The sequence below is a fragment of the Diadema antillarum genome, unplaced genomic scaffold (genome assembly GCF_040938485.1).
Source record: "Diadema antillarum isolate AM-2024a unplaced genomic scaffold, OU_Dant_1.0 seq00000188_RagTag, whole genome shotgun sequence".
NCBI classification, from domain to species: domain Eukaryota; kingdom Metazoa; phylum Echinodermata; class Echinoidea; order Diadematoida; family Diadematidae; genus Diadema; species Diadema antillarum.
Window position 1 is genome coordinate 25,915 of NW_027271252.1, and position 20,090 is coordinate 46,004.

At 39.1% G+C, this 20,090-nt stretch overlaps 1 pseudogene; it reads right to left on the bottom strand.

Annotated features, from left to right (window-relative positions):
• LOC139728623 (vitamin D3 receptor-like) overlaps nucleotides 1–20,090 on the bottom strand; it is a 74,775-nt pseudogene that overhangs the window by 23,421 nt on the left and 31,264 nt on the right.

A 20,090-nucleotide genomic window follows, 5' to 3' on the forward strand; every position in this document is an offset into this window, starting at 1 on the left:
ACAAGACGTTTTATTCTGGTCGTGACTTGAAGGCAGCATTAAACGGAGAGTCTAATCCTCATATTTCCCCTTCCCCCTTCCCCTCTCACATTACAAAAAAAAAGAAAAGAAAAGAGAGGCCACTATAGGTGCTTTGTGTAAATTTGAATTTGATGGAGTTACAAAGCAGTACAACATCCGGAGTAACATGCAACATGAAGTTTAAAAGGAGGATGTTATTACCCCATTGAGGACGGACTGATTTTGCTACAACACACACTTCCAATCTAGACACTTGCCAGAGTATACTAGGGACTCGTCCTCAATGGGTTAAAGGCATTATTTACCATTTGGAGATGAAACAAAAACCCAGCTTTAGTACTTCAAAATAGTTCTAAAACGTGAGTTAGGGATAGAAACAACCAGTGGAAAAAGTTAATCAGTATAATCAATATTATAAAGTATTGTTGAATATACAGACTGTGAACAATAGCTATAATAATAAGATTGTCTCTAGACGAAACTGTCTACAGTTACAATTTAATGAGAAAAATAGTGATATCTGCTCATGTTTTAGGTTTTATTGCAAATTTTTTTTATGGCAGGATGTTTTGTGATACAACTGACCTACACATGTGCATCAAATGTGATAGCTCGAACATTTTTAAAATCACTGTTCCCAAAGGTCAACTATACCTTTAAAACTTCAAATAACCGACACTGCCGTAGTTGCTGCAAAATAAAGCAAGGATCTTTACACTAGAGTTACTAGGGGCACTGCAAATAGCATGCACTGTGTGGTCTACTGTGCAATTGATTATTTTCTGCCCGTTCTCATGGAAGCGTAATGTTGAATGTTGCACGCCCAGATAGACAGGGCTTGCAATACCAGGACAGAGGCTGAAGGTGGCAGCGTACTTTCCACGAACATACTTGGTAAGCAGCAAGGCTCGCTGCACAAACGTCATGCACCCACCTCAAATCTGTTGCATGTATGCAAGATTAGGCAATAACTCGATTGCGAGCAAATTTTGTAGCACTCCATGATATACACTGTACAAGTACCCTTCTCTATGCATCTGGGTACAGCATCTTGATTTGTAGAGTGTTTCATACATGTAGCATCGAGTGCAACAGGGCATCATGCTCTTCCCTAAACAAGATCGAAAAGATTTGACAGTTCTTATGACAATTTCAGGAGGTACATTATAGGTACCTCCGAATCAGCTGCAAGTCCAATATTGCAACAGAGGGAAGAATAGTGATATGGCCTATGCCATAGAGCAAATTGGCTTTCTATCACAGTAAATCTCATACATTGAATGGTGGAAGTACCATCAAACCAAAACTCAAAACAGGAAGTCATGGAATTTTTAAATTGCACATATTTTCACAATTAATACAACTAGTAGCAACCACATCTACGTAGGCAAATTAGGTACAAAAAAGGCAATATGGTTTATATGGCCTCATCATGGGTCTGGCTGGCAAGGAACTAATATATTCATGTAATTCCAGAAACCATATTTCTGTGGTTTAAAGCTGCCTATTTTGTCAAAAATTTTGTAACCTACTGTCAGTACATATATCAGGTTTGGGGGAAAGAAAGTAATTTGAGCCCTGTTTTGGTCACAGAACACTGTATTCTGGTTGCAGAATCATCGAAAGCATATACTGCTCTAAAAATGACAAGAAACGAAAGGATCTCGTGTTCACCTGAGCATCCCAAGTTTACCTTTCACACATTCTTTCAGAATGTACCAATTACCCAAAAAGAACACAGCAAATTTGGAGAACTTTGGGGAGCCTATAGAACAGGAGGACACGGTGTCCATTTGTGAATTTTATCACGCTGGGAATAATATCTGCCAATTTTATACAAAAAAAAATTAGACCATGTATTTTCAAAAAGGTGATAAAAATGTGAAAACTAGCCCCAAATTTTGTCCTGCCCTATTGTGGTCACCCCTGGGTCTGTCATAAGAAACAAACAAACACTCCCTAATATAATTTTGATACCCAAGAGTACTTTCGGCTAGATATAGAATTTCTATTAATGTAATCATTTTTCTTATATTCTCTAATCTTGGGGCTCTGGGGTCCCCTGGGGGTCCAAAGAGGGTCATGGGAATGGTGCCCATTTGTACCAATATGTACATGTATTTTTAGAATTATCACCCTACTTGTAGCAATAATACCTGCCAAGTTTGTTGACAAATATGACCATGTGTCTCCATTAAAGGAGATGATGAAAATGTGAAAACTGGGCCACAATTTGGTCCCCCTGTTACACAACTTGGTGGGGGGGGGGGGGGGGGAGAGGTGGAGGGGGGTGTGGAGGGATGGGGTGTGTTTGTGGAGGTTTGAGAGGAAAGGGAGGTTGCCATGGCACTCACTGTCTGGTTGCATGCCTACTGAGATACACTTCTTCATGCGGCAAGCCGCACAGTGCCTGCGTGTATACATGTCCATCTCACAGCCCGCTGAGCTCATCATCTCGCACTTCAGTTGGTGGCGGTTGCGGGCGTTGCGGCGGAAGAACGTCTTGCAGCCCTCACAGGTTAACGCCCGGTAGTGCATGCCGTTCGCCTTGTCCCCGCACACCACGCATGTCAGGTCGGGCGGTTCGGTGCTGGCGGAGTCTGCACTGGCCAAGCTGGTTACCTCCTTGTTCTCCATAGTAACTGTATCAAAAGTTTGGTGAACCAAACAAGATTCAAGATACGAATTCTCAGCATAGTACATGCAAGAGGTTTTAAAGGACAAGTTTCCACTTACGTTATATGCGTGGATTTGAGTGAATGCAGCAATATTTAGCACAAACCATTGGTGACTTTTGGTGACTTTTTATGGATATATAACAGGGAATATTATTTCCCTTGATTTATGAAAGAAGTACGTTAAAGTAAAGTGCCCTTCCATTAGGCTTGAAGAATGAAAATATGTTGCATTTTCTTTATGCTTTCTGTATATTATCCACAATAAAATATCCAGCAATGACGGCACTGAAACTTTAAAAATTCATGTAACAGGTAACTTTTGAATGGATTGCCCAATTTTTGTAAGACGCCCATTTGTGTATTCTATCAATATTGCTGCTTTCACTCAATCCACATTCATATTTGGGCTTAACCCACACATTTCAGATACTATGCTGGTTGCCTATAGAGTCAGGTCTGGATGACAACCCCTACCTACTCAGACGTTTTCCTAATCTCTCTCACTTAAAACCAGAAGCTACAGGCCTCTGGGAGCACAGCAACAGCACATTTCATACTGCTTTGCAAGGCTTAGCGTACAGCTTGTATCAGACCTGTGATAAACTCATTGCCATTACCATGGCTACAACTGACGACAATCCGGTAATCTGCCTTGAGTAATCTTGAGTGCTTTTAATACGGTCTTACGGATGATGAGGGGTCTCACAAATATGGTGATCGAGCCTCTTTTGTAAATCATAGTCGACGGCTGGCTGGAGGAGATGGAACTCTTTGTTTCCCTTATCTCTCAGCACCATCATACTACTATCACTGCCAAAGCACAAATGACAGACTTGCTTTGGGTGTGGAAGGGTTAAAATCCATTGAGAATCTTTGGTCACCATTTTGATGTCCTCTGGACAACGGTGACAGAAGGATATGAGTAAATGTATGCCTTCTTGGAAGCAAGAGATTATTAAGCAGAGGGCTGAATGAAGGCCAGGTGTGAGTTTTCTTCAATAAGGCTTCTTCATTAGAAATGTCGCAAGATGTGGCCTAGAAAAATAAATTACCACAATGAACTGACTTAGAACCAATTAATGAAAACTGTCAATGTGTCGAATGCATGTACACATTACATGCTAACCCATTCCGTGCCAATTGAGTCAAATGTGCATACATATCTCACACACAAACCCATGATGGGCATGCAAGTAATTCATGTGGCACAAAAAATTTAGTTAGTGACACACAAATCTTCTTGCGAAGCTGTACAGCATGATGCACAGAACTAACTTCAATTTTTTTTTCTTCAAAATTTTGTCCTCCCAAGTTTCATTGTTTCTCATTTTCTCAAACCCATGTCTGCTGTGCTTTAATTGTTCTTGCACACTCCACCTCAATAACAAGAAGTCCTCATCCTCCATCACATATTGAATAACATGGCACAACATGCTTGGCTAATGTCGTTGTGTTCACTGCTGTTCATGTTAACCTAGAGGTTAACCCAAAGGAGCCAGTGATGTTCAGCCATTTCCAAACATGTTGTGCAACTGAACTGCTTTAAATAGTCTTGTCAGCATCTTGTGCATAACATTAGAAACTAGAGAAGCACTCTGAGAGCACAGACCTCCGCCAAGCAGCTACTGAAATTTCCATATGCATCACCAATGATCTTATTCTTCCGTAGAGATCAGTGATTTCCATACATAACATAACATCCTCCCTTGGCGGAGGTAATAATTATGATAATGACACACATTTGTAATACCGGTACACAATGTGATTTTTCTACCCTGGGGTGCCAAATAGAAATTTGCCATTTTGTTAAAATCATCAAACTTTTTTTCAGTACCAGGTACTGTAACCTGGGCTACCAAAAGAAAAGTTGAAAGCATTTGTAATATACTGACTTACTATGTACTATGCAAAAAGACTTTGTAGCACAAATTTGAATAAATTGAGATTCTATCCCCCTTGGGATGCTAACTGCCAAGTTTGGTGAAAATCAGTCATGGGGTTTTCACGAAGAGGATAAAAATGTAAAAGTTTATAAATGATCACTGCATGACGCACAACGGAAGCCGTAAGATGAGTGATCGCAATGTCTTACATGAGCCTATGTCTCAGTCAAGCTAAAAAGTATGATTATTGTAACATACAGTTGAACCTCTCGTATCCGGACAAGTCGGGACCGGGGCTCATCCGGATAACTATTGGCCGGATACGGGAGACTCAATGCTTTATGTACATAATACATACACATACAGTACTGATGTAGCCCATTGTAGTACCACATGTAGTAATATGTATACTGCAACCTTTTCATTGTTACACTCAGAAACAGACCCCAAAATAGAGGTTCGTGTTTGCAAGAATGAAATCATTTTCTTTAATAAATTCTTGGGATGATTTACCTAAATAATTATTAAGAAATGTATCAAGTATATGTAATTCATGTGTGTTTGTGTAGGAGTTCTCAAGGAGTTGGGAATCCCCCTTTCCTCCCGTAATTATTTTTAAAAAATCACGGCGAGATTGCGTCCGTATAATAGAGAGATCTGGATAAAGGGAGGCCAGATAAAAGAGAGGTTCAACTGTACATTAAACACGTCCAGTACGGTACTGAATTGGCACTGGGATCATTGTTGCGGATTGCCAAGATTTGGAGATGTGTAATCTGTTCATCTTTAAAATACTAATGTGACATGGCACTATAGCTGCACAACACCATAACTCAGGGTATGACCAAGGAGTTTTGCAACTGAAGTCTCAGTTATTTTACCTCCACCAAGGGAGGCGGTGATGTTTTCATTAGCATTTGTTTGTTGGTTTGTTTGGCCGTGTGCAAAATAACTCAACTGAACAGATTTGGATGAAACTTACAGGAAAGGTTGAGAATGACACAAAGAACAGATGATTAAATTTTGGTAGTGAACTGGGAATTTTTATGGATTCTACACGTGTATGAAAGATTTTAGATATTTTGGCAGGCAGGGTAAATGAACTTGGAAGTTCTGCACATTTTTTTAGGTCTGCATACACGCACTAAAAGAGCATGCTCTACCCTAGTTTTGCTAGGGCGAGGCGCACCACGCAGCTGGAAGTTGATGACATAACAAAAGGCTTCTATATTGGGAAATTGATGGGCGATTATCAGCATGCATATATACGTACATATATGGGTGGAAATCACTGATCTCCGCGGAAGAAAAAGATCAGTGGTGGAAATGAGCTGCTTGGCAGAAGTCTGCACTCTCAGAGTGCTTCTCTATTTTAAGTTATGTTTGAAGCTTCAATGTTTTTTTACAGCCATTTTAACATCATTATTCAGCTCTGAATGCAAAGTTTGACACTGCTCAACAGTGTCCCTAATACCCCTTTCACACAAGGTTACTTTTAGGAATCACCCAGGAAGGTTCAGCGGGGGAATTATAAACGAGGTTCCACACCAGGTAAAAATTCTTTCACGATAGCCAATGAGCCCCTGGTTGAATTTCTCTGGCCCGCTCTCTGCAGTGGAAGTAGACATTATATGGCACATGTGCAAAACTGGCCCACAAGATATATTGTTGGTAGGTTGTTGACCTTTGCTTTTACATCCACAAGTTTAATCCAGGATGCCTTTCACACAACAGTGTCCCCCAGCTAGAGTCCGCGGGAATACTCCGGAGGTTACCTGGGATGATTCCAGGGTAAGATTTCTAAAAAGTCATGTGGCATTTTATCTCAGGGGAGATTACCCACAATGCCTTTCACGCTACACTGTCGCCCCGGGGGTTCCCTGGAAATCTTGAGTAAAATTTGCTAAGCATGATAGGGGTATAAGTACGGTATTTACAAAACAATTGCTCCTCCTCAGTTTGCCTAGGTGAGGAAATTAACATAGCAGTTTACAAACACATGACGCAGCCTTCCAAACAACATAAATGTTCAAGGGTATATGTACAACTATAGCTCCGAATCACCTGTCCCATATATACAACAGTTGTATGTCTGTGTTTAATGTTAGAGCACTGACAACATGAAAGCTAATAGCAAGTGTTCTGTGAGTCATCACATGCAGTACTGCAATGGAGTACGAAAGCCACACGCAATTTAATCATTAATGTACCATACTAAACACAACAGAAAGAGGTCATGAACACATGACAAGTTCATTGTGGCTGCAGTCTTGATACGCTGCTGTTGGTTTTTGGTAAGTGGAGTAGCAGCAATATTTGTTTTAACTTCAATACTTTAATTCAGCCAGATGAGTCAACTGGGATACAAAACCAATTGAAAGTGCTCAACAGTTGTCCGTTGAAGCTACATAGTTTGTTAGATATCTCAAACTACTGCTCCTGTTAACTATAGCAAACTTTAAGAAATTTACTCACGACCCTGCACATCATGCAGTGTCTTTCAGACAATATGTTGCTTCCGATTACCTGTGCCACACGCATGTCTTCTGTTTTATACGTTGACTAGATGCAGTGGTGGATCCAGGGGGGGGGGGGCACAAAACGGGCGCACGCCCCCCCTTTATTTTTCGTTTAAAACAAAAGAAATAAAAAGAAAAAAATGAAATGAAACCGGGAAGTGGCACCAGAAATATTAGTTCCCCCCCCCCCCCTTTACAGATTCCTGGATCTGCCCCCGAGATGCACAGCTAGTGTGCAGTGAGTCACACAGCACTACAAAAAAAAAAAAAAAAAAAAAAAATCACATATAGGCCTAATTTAATCATACTCACAAACAAGAATAGTTATAATGAACTTGACAGGTTTGTTGTTGTTGTTGTTGTTGATATTGTTTTTTAGGTAAGTATAAAAGTAGCAGCAAAATATTTTTGTAGCCTCAATGTCTTTTCTGCCATATGAATAATATTATCATCCAGTTCAGCTGGTAAAGTTAAGCAACTTTTAGAAGTGGGGGCCCAACACAAAACTGTTCAGCAGTGTCTCCTAGGTACCTGGCATTAAAGATAATCATACACTAATGCTCCTGATGAAGTAAACATGAAGGAATTCAGGCAACCCTGCACATCAGTTTAGAAACACCTGACTCTGTCTTCCAGACGACGTTGCTTCCGATTACCTGTGCCACACGTATGTCTGCTGTTTCATACGTTGACAAGGTGCACAGCAAGTGTCGAGTGAGTCACGCAGCAAAACCACAAGTGACGAGATGTCTCACCCATATATATCGCAAATGTGTGGTTGTAGTGTTTCTCAGTGTAAGTTCACTGATCTTTTGACCTTTGACCTTGTCAGACTTAACCAATTACATTCAAACTTGACCAGCATCTTTAGGTGATGTACTAGAGGCACAAATTCTGCTGTCATAACTCAAAGCTGTGGAAACTTATTGACAACACACAATATATGACACCTAAATCAGGTGTCAAGTTCATCAACATTTGACCTTTGATTGTCAGAATTTACTTTTTCTTTTTTTTTCTTCTTTTTGCAGAGAGCATGTCTCAGGTATATTTTACAAATATATCAAACATAATACTCAGGGTATTGGTAAACTTACACACATTGACATGAGTCCCAAGTATACTCGGGCAGGTGTCTATTGGAAATGTGTTACAGCAAAATCAGCTCGTCCTCAACGGGTTAATGATGAACAGGGCACCAGTTCTTGGCTTGAACTTGACTTGAACAATTCACAGGCTCAACACAGAAACTTTGAACTTCCTAGAATACTGTCACATGTGTCAGACTTGTGTGTAAAATTAAAAAAAAAAAACATGATATACCACAAATTTGTTAGTTTTCCTTCTAATACATCCTCAACATGTCAATTTAAAGCAGAATGCTACTTGATGTTAAAATGGACTCAAGCAAGGATGTTAGGCCCCAGTCACATGTAAACACAGATCTAAAGGATCTACACGGTGATCCAGGGAGATCCGCGGAGATCCGGGGAGATCCGAGATCTGGGGGATAGTTTCGACCTCTAAGGAGTGTTGGCGAGCGTTGATATGACTGTACACACGGTATCAACACGGCAGCAACACAGATAAGGCCGGAAGAGTGTGGCGTCTACATGGACAAATATGGCAGCTACACAGGTCAACACGGCGGCTACATGGCAGCCAGCCAAACGGACCATCCCGGATTGCTTTGCCAACATGGCAATCCCTGGATGACGCCGGATGATTTTGACCGCCAAAAGTTGCCGTGTTCGCCTTCCCGATGTCCCCGGATCTACACGGACATACACAGATGTCCAAGGACGTCTACATTGTAAGGCATCAACACGTATCTCTCCCTGGATCACCCTGGATCAGATCCGGGGCGATCCGGGATGTCTATGTGACTGGGGCTTTAAACTGGACTCAAGCAAGGATGTTAAACTGGACTCAAGCAAGGCGAGTCCATTACCAAACCAACAAATTATCACCACTCTGAAAAAAGAAATGTATCTTAGGTTGCAACTGATGATTCTGTTTTGCAAAAACATATAACTTTTTTCCTAGTTTAGCTGAATGAATTTTACTGTATAATCATTATTATTTGCTTGACTCTTCCTAATTATTTGTATAGTCTATTAAACAAAAGGACAAATTTCCCTTTGAGCAACCCCTTGTAGAAGAGACAGCATGAAAGAACTTGGAAGGTTATAAGCATGGCACACACACACACAGACACAGACACACACACACACACACACACACACACACACACACAAATATCAGTTCTGTATAATTCTGCTGTGGAGGAAAATAGGTTTGCCTGACTGTAACCATCCCTACAATACATGTGACAATGCATCACAAAACCAACAAAATTATACTCACTAATTTTGTGTGAGGACTCAAAATAAGTGAAACGGGTCAACCTAGTAACTTGAGTTCTACATATTCTGAAAGAGCAATACTTCTACATTACTGTTAAGTTTGGGATCATAAAACAAAAGAAAATTGTGTTTTCAGCAATTTTTTTCTAGAACACTTTTTTTAATGGTAGAATAGTGTGATTAGGTATGCTTTAAATCCTGTTTTTGTTCCCATTCATTGCATGGCACATGGCTCGGTAGCAGATTAAGCGATTGAAAAATCCCTCCACTTCAGAGCCTCTTTTCTCAGCTGGTACACACTTTTTGAGAATGTGTGCTTTCTTTCTAATATTCAGATAGGTTAGGAGAGTCCATTTGAACTGAGTTATACATGTACATCATTTTAGAGGTCAATGTCTGCTCTTTCAGAATAATCTGCTCTTAACTACAAATCTATGCAGTGACTTTTTGTTGATATTGACATGTAGGGTCACATAACACTTGCCGGAGTGCTGGCAATAAAACGCTCTCCTGTCAACAAAGACAGCATAATGCAACCTTGCGTGGTCGACTTTTATTCTTGTGTTGGCCACCTGCCCGAATAATGTTTTCAAGCTTTTCTTTGCTTTAACCCATCCCCGTCACCTCCCACAAAAAACGTGGTTTTTATTATTTATGACCAAAAGAGGGCGTCCTAGGACCTAAGGCTTGGCCAGGAGCTGTAGAATAATTTTAGCCAATCACAGAGATCCTTACTGGGACTCAGAAAAATAATTTATGCAAAGAAACATATTTTAGAATGTCTCTTATTGGCCAAAACATCTGCCAGGGGTTCGAGCCTGCTGAGAAACTAATCAATATTCATGTTTACAGCGCGCATGTATCTTTGTTGCCCCAGCAACTGCAGTGATTTCTTACGCGCGGTATCGTGATATCGATCTCCTCATAGAGTGCTTGACGATATCTCCTTGTGTGTGTACGTGTACTGCTATGCTGGGGCACGGGGGTGTGTGTGTTGAATTTCATTTACGTTAGTGAGTGTGGGTACCTTCTCTAGGTTTCCCGTCCATTTCTCTCTCTCTTTTCTCTCTTTTGCTTTCGTATCATTCTATATCTTTCATTCTCAGAGTACAATCGTACTTCTGAGAGTGTTTTGTTCATTTTTTCTAAGTGATTATCTCGTTTGCAACAATTTAGAGGTGAGTTTTTGTCCTAGTGTTTGTTGAGTTTTTTGATTGAACACGATGTAGCTTATCTACGTATGTGCGAAAACATCGTAGTTTGTGTGGTACTCACTCGTTTGTTTTCCGTGTAAGCATTTTTGCCGTAGTGTCTTCATCGTTCGTCTTCCAAGCATCGTGTTTTCACCCTAGTTTTTCTCATCGTAGTTTTTTACCTCGATTTTTTTTGGGTGCAAGATGTTCTGTGTATTTTTTTCTACGGTAATATGCCATCGTTGATGATCTTCGTGTATTCATTACTAGTTTTTCACCTCCGTTTCATTTTTGTGTACAACTAATGTCTAACGTGGCGTAGTTACAACTATGTTTAGAGCTAGTTAGCTAGGTCTGCGATGTCTGTATCGTTTGCTGATATGTTTTGTGAGCTGAGAGTGACTATGATGGGAGTGATATTCAGGGTTTTGCTGTGGTTGAGGTGATGGCAAGATGTAATTTATTTTGTGTAACCATGTATGACATTGATGATGGCGAGTAAAACTACGACACGAGTAGCCTAGCCTAGGCCAATGACGAGAGTGACACTGACGAAACGGGGGCTGATGCTCGCTCGTGCGCGGGAGTGGTCTAGAGACCTGCATTACAGTTGTGTATTTATTTTTTTTTCCTTTTTCTTATTCACTCGGGTATTGTGCTACCAAAATTCGTGTCTCTGAAGAAACTCAACCAAAAGCTTGAAAACAAGTTTGCATCAGGTCTATTCTGTAGTACTAGCACTAGGTTCTAGATCTAAATCATAATGGCGATGCTAATTTAGTTTTCATTTAGAACTCGATGAAATCCATTTTCTTTGCTCATTTTTCAACTGATAAATTATTTAGAACTGTACTTAAATTCTGATGTACTGCATTCACCATTGTAATAAAAAAGAGCCTGCTGATCAGATGTGTCATTGTATCCTTTTCATTTCCTCCCTATCCTTTTGTTTTCCTTCCTGTCACTTTCTTCTTTGACCCTGGATGGAAAAAAAAAAATCCCATCTTGCCATGTAAAGACAGAATACATAACCATCATGAAATATCATGACATTGAAATAATAATAAGAAATATTCAAGTGACCGAAATACTTGTTTGTGAAAATAAATAACAAATGAAAGGTGATTTCTTATGGAGCAGTTCTTTCAAATGTCAAACAGCTTCGATAATGAAGCAAGTGAAATCTGAAAACTATCCTGGCAACAAGGTGAAATTGATAGGGAATTCTGACAAAAACTGTCACACCATTTGATGTTTGAATTTGTCTTTTTATTGGATGAGGTTATAAAACTAAGTGCCGCCGATAAAATAACAATCCTCTCAATTTGAACAAGAACAGTAGGGTGGTACACTAGTACGACTCAGTAAACAGCTGATTATTTATGCATCGTATCCATGGGCAACTGCGGGGTAACTGCAAGAAGGCGCAGGAAATTAGACTTGAGTCAAGAACGACTATTTATTATTATTTTTTTATTCAAATTATTTTTTTTTCTTGGACTGAAAAAACCCCAAAATATTTCATATTACGCTTCTAAAATATAAAATGAATATATGAAGTTTTTTTATCGTGATTTTATGAAGAATTAGAATTATTTAAAAAAATATAGATACTAGACGGGCTGAACAAGGAAGTCTAATTTCACCCCAAGAATTTGCAACACACAGCATCTCGGGTGCATTCCTAGCGTTCTTGCCGCACTCTCACGATCACCTAGCTAGGCCATGTGCACAAGCCAGTCACATGTTCACAGTACACACGTTGTTAGCCAGTTCACCGATCTCATTCCTGATCTCGTGCGTGTAGAAAATTCTCTCAAAACTAAGCCAGACATGATTTTGGAACATACATTACAATGTCAAGACCTTTTCAGTGGACTTTGAATTCGCTTTTTGTCTGTTTTAGCTCTTGAATGTACGACTTCGAACGTCTGATTTGTTTTTCACTACACCACGTGGTAGGAGTTCCGTGTTTTTTCAGCCCCATGCTTCTCCACACACGTCACACTAGCACTGTGTACCTGTACACACACAAGCCATCGCGATCGAAGTTTGAGCGATAGCGATAACATGTGCGGAGCAGACATGCGGATTTCAGCACAGGGTAAATGAGTAGTTGAACGTATCACGATTGTAAAACAAATCTTTTTCTATGTCTCTGCAAATTTGAATTAGGCTATCTCAGCATAGATAGATTATGATACATTACAAAATAGATTAGCCATAGCAAGAACTTGCTTACATGAGAGTTATTAGATAACGTTGCAAAATAAAAACCCCGTCATTGAATGGAATGTTCCAGAGCTATGTGGGGGGGGGGGGGGGGGGGCTCGAGGACATTATGGACACGTCGATTCGCAAGTGGGTAAGATGTGATTACAGATGGCTTGAAATGAAGAGGATTTATCAATGAAATACACAGAAACAATATTTTTTCATAATTCCTGCACAATTTATTATTTCTTTTCAAAAATTCACATAAACTAGTGCTGTATTGAGTCAACTAAGTGCATATTAGCACAAGTGTACACGCATCATCCCTCCTGCCTAGTGGGAATGACACAGGCAGTTTTTTCAATGACGTATGAATGCTCTTCGCGTGTAGATCGCGCCGTAGGGAAGATCGCGCCCAAGTTCATGGCCAACTTACTAGGCAGGCACGATATTACAGATTACACAGAGGCCCGTACGTGGATGGGTTAAGTCACGTTCCTCTCATGAATGTACACATGAATGTACATTCATGAGATCTGGTTTCATAAATGCATGGATATGTGCACGTATCAGATTGATCAGAATAGGGGAGAAGTACACAAAGGTAAGTTTCTACAGCTTTCTATTTCAGAACTTTCTACACAGCACCTACAAAATATATAGGCCTCTTAAATGCAGCTACTAATGGAACACAGAAGAAAATGCTATTAAATATGTTCAAGCCCAATTCTCTGGGGGAAATTCCTTCACACACACCTGTGTGTGTGTGTGTGTGTATGTGTTTGTGTATACAATTATGACAATCACATAGTATGTACTATGTGTGTATATAATACACACTGTAAGTCAATACATACAGTGTGTGTACATGTTGATTGCATTATGTGGCCGAGTGTGTTCTGTGTTGGCTGTTCTTAGAAATGTGGTCATGCACATACATATAAAGCCAAGAAGTCAGGGTGAGTGGAAAGCTCTAGAATTTGGAGGTTGGAGATCCTTACGGAAAGTTCCAGAGTGGTTGAAGGAACCTATACCATTAAAGACCAAGTAGCATGGGGAGACAAAGGGTGGCCTGATTGAACTGATATTCATTTGCTGTCCACCGAGATACAAAAAAAAAAAAACATGACTAGCAATGGCCTGCTACAACAGAATTGCCCATCAGCAAATATGTGCACCAAAGCACATAATTATTCTTAGTTCAAATCATTTAGTTCACATGTCTCCACTGTTTTAAACAGTGATATCAGCAGCATCCATGCATGCAAATTAAAATAGCCAATGAAGATGTGGTACCTTGATGTTTTCCTTTGACCCACAATGACTATTTAAATCTTCAATCCATCATATCTCCACTCCTGGCAGATAATGTCCTAATTAAAACTTTTCCAAACATTATCATGCCTGAGTATTTGGTTATCCATACAGAGTAGTCAGCAGTGTTTAAAAACATTGTTTTAAAACATTGTTTTTTCTTCAGGTTTGAAGTTGAGCCACTAATGATAAAGAGTGCCATGAAAGATGTTTTATAGTATGGTCATTTCCTGGAACATTCATTATAAGAAAATCCATAGTAACTGCGCATGCACGAGTGTGTGTGTGTGTGTGTGTGTGTGCGTGTGTCATATTCATCAATACAACTATCCCCAATATTTGAACAGTTTGATCACAAATTTAGTTAACTCCATTCTTGTTTGAAATATTTGCAATTACAGCTGCTAAAAACAGAGAAAATAATGAGAAAATATGGGACATTTTATATCATAACTTCAAGATATTCCTCCTTTAAAACGAGCGATGCATCACTGGAAAGACCGGTTTTTTGGCACTGGTACTGATAACAGACTTAACTTCAAAATGTGCAAAAATGGTGCTTAGCCGATTTTGTGTTCAAACTCTTCATTTTGAGAAATACATTGGTTCATGGCTTCATGTGCCACATGAACAGCGGAAATAAATTCCTACAAATGAAGTCACTAACGATCACATCCTGTATCACACTGACAGAGAGGAGTATGGCACCTGTCATGTTGCAGTCACATGAGGGCGACTCTCATCTTTAAAGAGAAAAACAATTCACCTGACGTTAATGTAAGTGGCATTCACACCAACGCAAATTACAATAGCAGGGGTCAAATCTCAAGATTTGCATCTTGATCCATACATGTATCTTAAGATTTGGGGCAGCGTGGACACAAAATCGCACTGACTACGGCACAATCAGCATTACCATCCAAATCCCAAGAAATATTGGAACAATTTCTGAATTACCACCACTATTTTGAGAAATAGCACTTGGTTATTTGCACAATGGCAAGTGTCTTGAATTCTGAAGGAAACAATATAAAGATTTTTTTTAATGTCATTATTCAAGACACATCACAACAGTTTGCATGGTCATAAAATCATTTTGGTAGTTATCAGGCATGTGCAGTGTGTTCAACAAATTAGAAGAATACTTCTGTCCATCTGTACGAGTGCTAATAATCTTCAGATTTGCATCGCAATAAACACCCCTCTATTTGGTTTGAGTGAATGACACTATAGAATCAATTCAAACAAGGAGATTGATAATTTTAAGTCTTATTATGAAATTTGGATTTCCCATCAAAAAAAAAAAAACACTAGACACACATACACACACACACACACACACACACACACACACACAACAGATGATAGAGTAGCACTTTGCAAGTTTCACACGCTTCCTTGGAACGCTTCGCTTCGCTTCGATTCCTGATATCGGCCATTTAAATGTAAAATCTGATAAGTTGATGATGCTGTAATGTCCTTGTGAGTCTCTGTGAGTCTCGCTCTTGTTGGCACAGATAACCACTGAAGTCATCGTAAAACTGTTTACTTGAACTCGCGAAGAAAATATCCTTCATATCCAGCAGTTCTAGCGAACTTTGTAATCATCTAGGGGTGCGTTTATCAACTCCCTTCTGGCCTAGAACTATATAGGCTTCAAAACAACTTTCATGGACATTTGGGAGGTTGATATTTAAAACGCAAAGCTGTTTTGATTATGGGATCGGAAACAACTTTCTGAACTGCCGAAAAGGTGCAACATTTTGCGATTGCATTTGAGAAAGAAACACATTTCTATGAAGATGATAACTGCAAAGTCAGTTTGAAATGCGTTTATAGCTGCTCCAAGCTGCCCATGCCAACCACTGCCAACTACACATCTCCCCTCCTCGGGTCACACTGCACAATGGAGCTGCGCAGCAGACAAGGCCTCCCTCTCAACTCACAATAGAGATGATATAGGCAACAACTCGTGAAATGTGACCCATAAGGCCTTTGCAAAAATATGTAATTTGGTAGTGGGTATTGAAATGTGTTTAAAACATGGAAAAGACAATTAATTCAGGATAGTACTGATGACAGGAAATGGGGGGTTCTACCTATATTACAGTTATGTAAACTTACAGATACTGACTCAACAACCAAATACCAACCAGAGAGTTCTAATAAAAGTGATGGCATAATAATCTCAAATTAACAAAATTTTGTATTGAAAATAATGACTGATATTATCTCTGTCATTGAGCATGTAATAACCTTTAGATTTGGTAATTTTCTTTCCATCTTGTCTGATTGAAAAAACCAAAGCTAATTGATGGAACTTATGTAAAGGTCAAGCTGAATGTGGTAGAGTACTTTTCATTCGAAGTACTGACAGGTAATCACAATTTTATACTCTCTAAATAAAATCAAGTGAAAATATTCACTCTTAAAGGAGTGAATACAAAAAAGAGTGAATTTAGAGTGAAATTGGAGTTAGTTTTGAGTGAAAATGATCATTTTCACTCATTTTGGAGTGACCTCAAGGATCACTCGAAGATTTTGGAGTGATCCCTGAGGTCACTCTAAAACAAGTGAAAATGAACATTTTCACTCAAAATTAACTCCAATTTCACTCTAAATTCACTCTTTTTTGTATTCACTCCTTTAAGAGTGAATATTTTCACTCGATTTTTTCTAGAGAGTACATTAATGACTGACGTTTTTTATGTCACTGAACAAGTGATGGACTTCAAATTCTGTTTAACACTTTTTCCCATCTTGTCAAATAAAAAAAAAGAACTTTACTTACCTTTCTATGTCTTGCAAACCTATTCTTAAAAGGTCAAGCCTATTACATAATAGAGTTCTCACAAACTCTACAAAATACTATCTTCCCATCTTGTCTGATTAAAAAAAATAAAAATCTCTTCTACTTGTTGGAACTTATTCTTTAAAGGTAGAGTAGTTCTCACCGCTGGATGACATAAGCGATGACATAACAATATCATCTCAGAGTGTAGACTCTAAAAAGGGAATGGGGTCCACAGAGAGGTCACACATACTTTTGAGTTACTGTAAAGGCTGGAATACCGCACAAGTTTTCCGCGGTGCATTAACTTTCACGCATTTCGTGCTACTTTTGCCTAAAGCGAATTCTAAAACCTGCAAAAAATCTTCAAAATTTTCTCTGCACTTTTTTAAATGCATTAACAATTATGCAGTGCGAATTCAAGAACCTGCGAATAAAAATTAATCGCGCAGAAATATGGACATGTGAAAGTTGATTATCATGTCAACATGACGGCAAACTATGAGTGGGGACCCCCTAAGCTTGTGATGGATAAAGAATAAACCCTCTGAAATCTTGTTTTGATCTTAAAAATCTTTACAATTGCAAACTTTTGAGAGCAATGACTCTTAACGGGTGTGTACAGTTCTGGTTGAGGTGAGGATTTAGTTTTTAACGTTTTGCAAGATATTCAGAAACCACTCTATGGGACGTCAAAGAGCATGCAATTCTAAGGGGTATCAAAAGTTTATTTGATGAAAATCGGTTTTGAAATGGCTGAGATATCCAAAAGCAAGGTGAATCAAAGAGATCCTAATAAAAGGCATGGCCTGTCGCCTTTTATTATTATCACTCTTTTGGATATCTAAGCCATTTGAAAACCAATTTTCATCAATTAAACGTTGAATCCTTCTTAAAATTACATGCTGTTTCATATTTCATAAGAGGTTTCTCATTATCTCACTTAGGAATGTTATAAACCAGAATCTCCACCTCAACCAGTACTGTACAGTCCCTTTAAATCATGTCCACATGATGCCAAACTATGACAAGTGGTGACCCCCCCCCCCCCATAGATGATGGATATAATAATAGTGTAAACCCTGAGAAATCTTGTTCTGATCATCAACTCTGTGAAACGAGAAATGTTTGCATGTACATTTTAATTTCATTAATTTCACGAGAGCCAAGATTCACGCAATAAAAATGTACACAAAAATTATTGTCTACACTAGCAGGGTGCTAAATAACTTTTTCGTCACTGGGGTGACAAGACCTTGTATCTACAATTTTGGTGAAAATGATTTTTTTGGATTAATGGTCAAGTAATTGGTTAAGTGATGTCCTGTCCAAATCCCAACTGTCTTACTCCAAAATGAAGCCACCACGGCATGCCAAAGGAAAGGCTATCCCATTCGGTGTAGTACTTCGGCTGCCATGTTTTTTGGCTCTCCTGAACATTTGACATTTTGTAGATGGTATACAAGGTCTTGTCACCCCAGCGACGTTTTGTTACCACTAGCCCAGTTGGGCAAGCAGATCTTCAAATTGTTGCAGAACACTTGCCCAAACACGAATTTTACTTGCCGAAAAGAAAGTCTTTTAAGATATAAGAAAATGATAAAGAAAATCACTTGTAAAGCCTAGGGTTTGATAAAACCCAATCATGTGAATAAATGGCACATGTGGGGAGTAACAAACTTGCTTCGATAGAGTATTGATGTTGGATTGGTGAAACTTCCTCACGTAAGTGTTGGGAAATAAAGATGGCTTAAATACTTTTTGCTTGCCCAGTTCGGGCAAGCATTTTTTCTCATTGGTCCAAACACTTGCCTAACTTTGATTTTTACTTGCCCCGGGTAATCAGGCAAGTGCTTATGTAACACCCTGAAACTACTTGTATGTATCTATCAAAGATAGTAGAGATAACAAGATACGAAGGCGCGCGATAAAAATGGACACAAAATGGCTACCCTACATGACGATACAAAAGAGAGCTAAGGACAAACTCAGTACACCTAGAAACATCATTCATTTCAAAAGGTAGTGATATTTTTATTATCTTAAAAAGATTTAAAAATTATAGTCGTAGCTTTTTTTCGATTAAGGGGATTAATTTGAAGAACGAGATTTGAAAGTAAGAAGGATTATTTCGTGGAGGTAAAAATTTGGCAACAATATGATCTCACAATCAAAGACGCTTGATAAACAACATCTTCAAAGACAGCGCGTCTCAGGCAAAGACGCACATCACCTGAGACGTGCTGTCTTTGAAGTTAACTGAGTGGTCTCAGGTGATGTGCGTAATACGCATGAGGACCGCGCGCTGTCCATTTGTTTTGTACAGGATTAGCGCGCACTTTCCTGTCTTATCAGTTAAGCGTCTTTGGTATCTATGCATTCTTGGAATGCCAGAGGCAATTAGTGAAAACTTTATGCTGCGAAAATATCTTGCTTTACAGTGACCTTTATGATTGCTAACTTGTGAGTGCATCTACACAGGGCTGAGCTCCGAGCTTACAAAATTTTAGAACTCTGAGCTAATCTTAATTAGGAACATCGCATGAATGTAACTGCAGAGTACATGGGCATCAAAAGAACCATGGCAGTTTTTTGACATCTGCTTTAGATCAATATCAAATCAAATGACCGGTAAACAAGTCAAGGGAATGTGTACCTTTTCCCAAAAAATGACATTGTGGAATTCTCTTTATATTTTCCTTATATTATTCTATGCATGTGACATCATAACCTAAAGTAGTCTTCTCAACCAGTAGTGACTGTGTGCAGAAATTATGCAGAAATCCCCACTCAATTTGGTCAAGTAGTCACAGAGAAATGTGGATCATTGTACAGGTTGTAATGTATGTCATGGGTCTGATTCTACGAAGTTTTAGGCACTTGATTGCTCTTGTAGTCTAGTGGGATTTGGGGAAAATATGACTGTTAGAGGCATTTTTTAGTAAAAGCTGGGAACCGGTCTATTTTGTATAATTCAAGTATGCTGAATCCAAAAATTCCGGTTCCCAAGCGGAATTTTGAGTCTAAGAGCATCTAATTTGCATAAACAAAATGGCCGCCAATTCATTGCATTTTACGGTGTTTCGATGATCTAATTTTTATACAATCTCC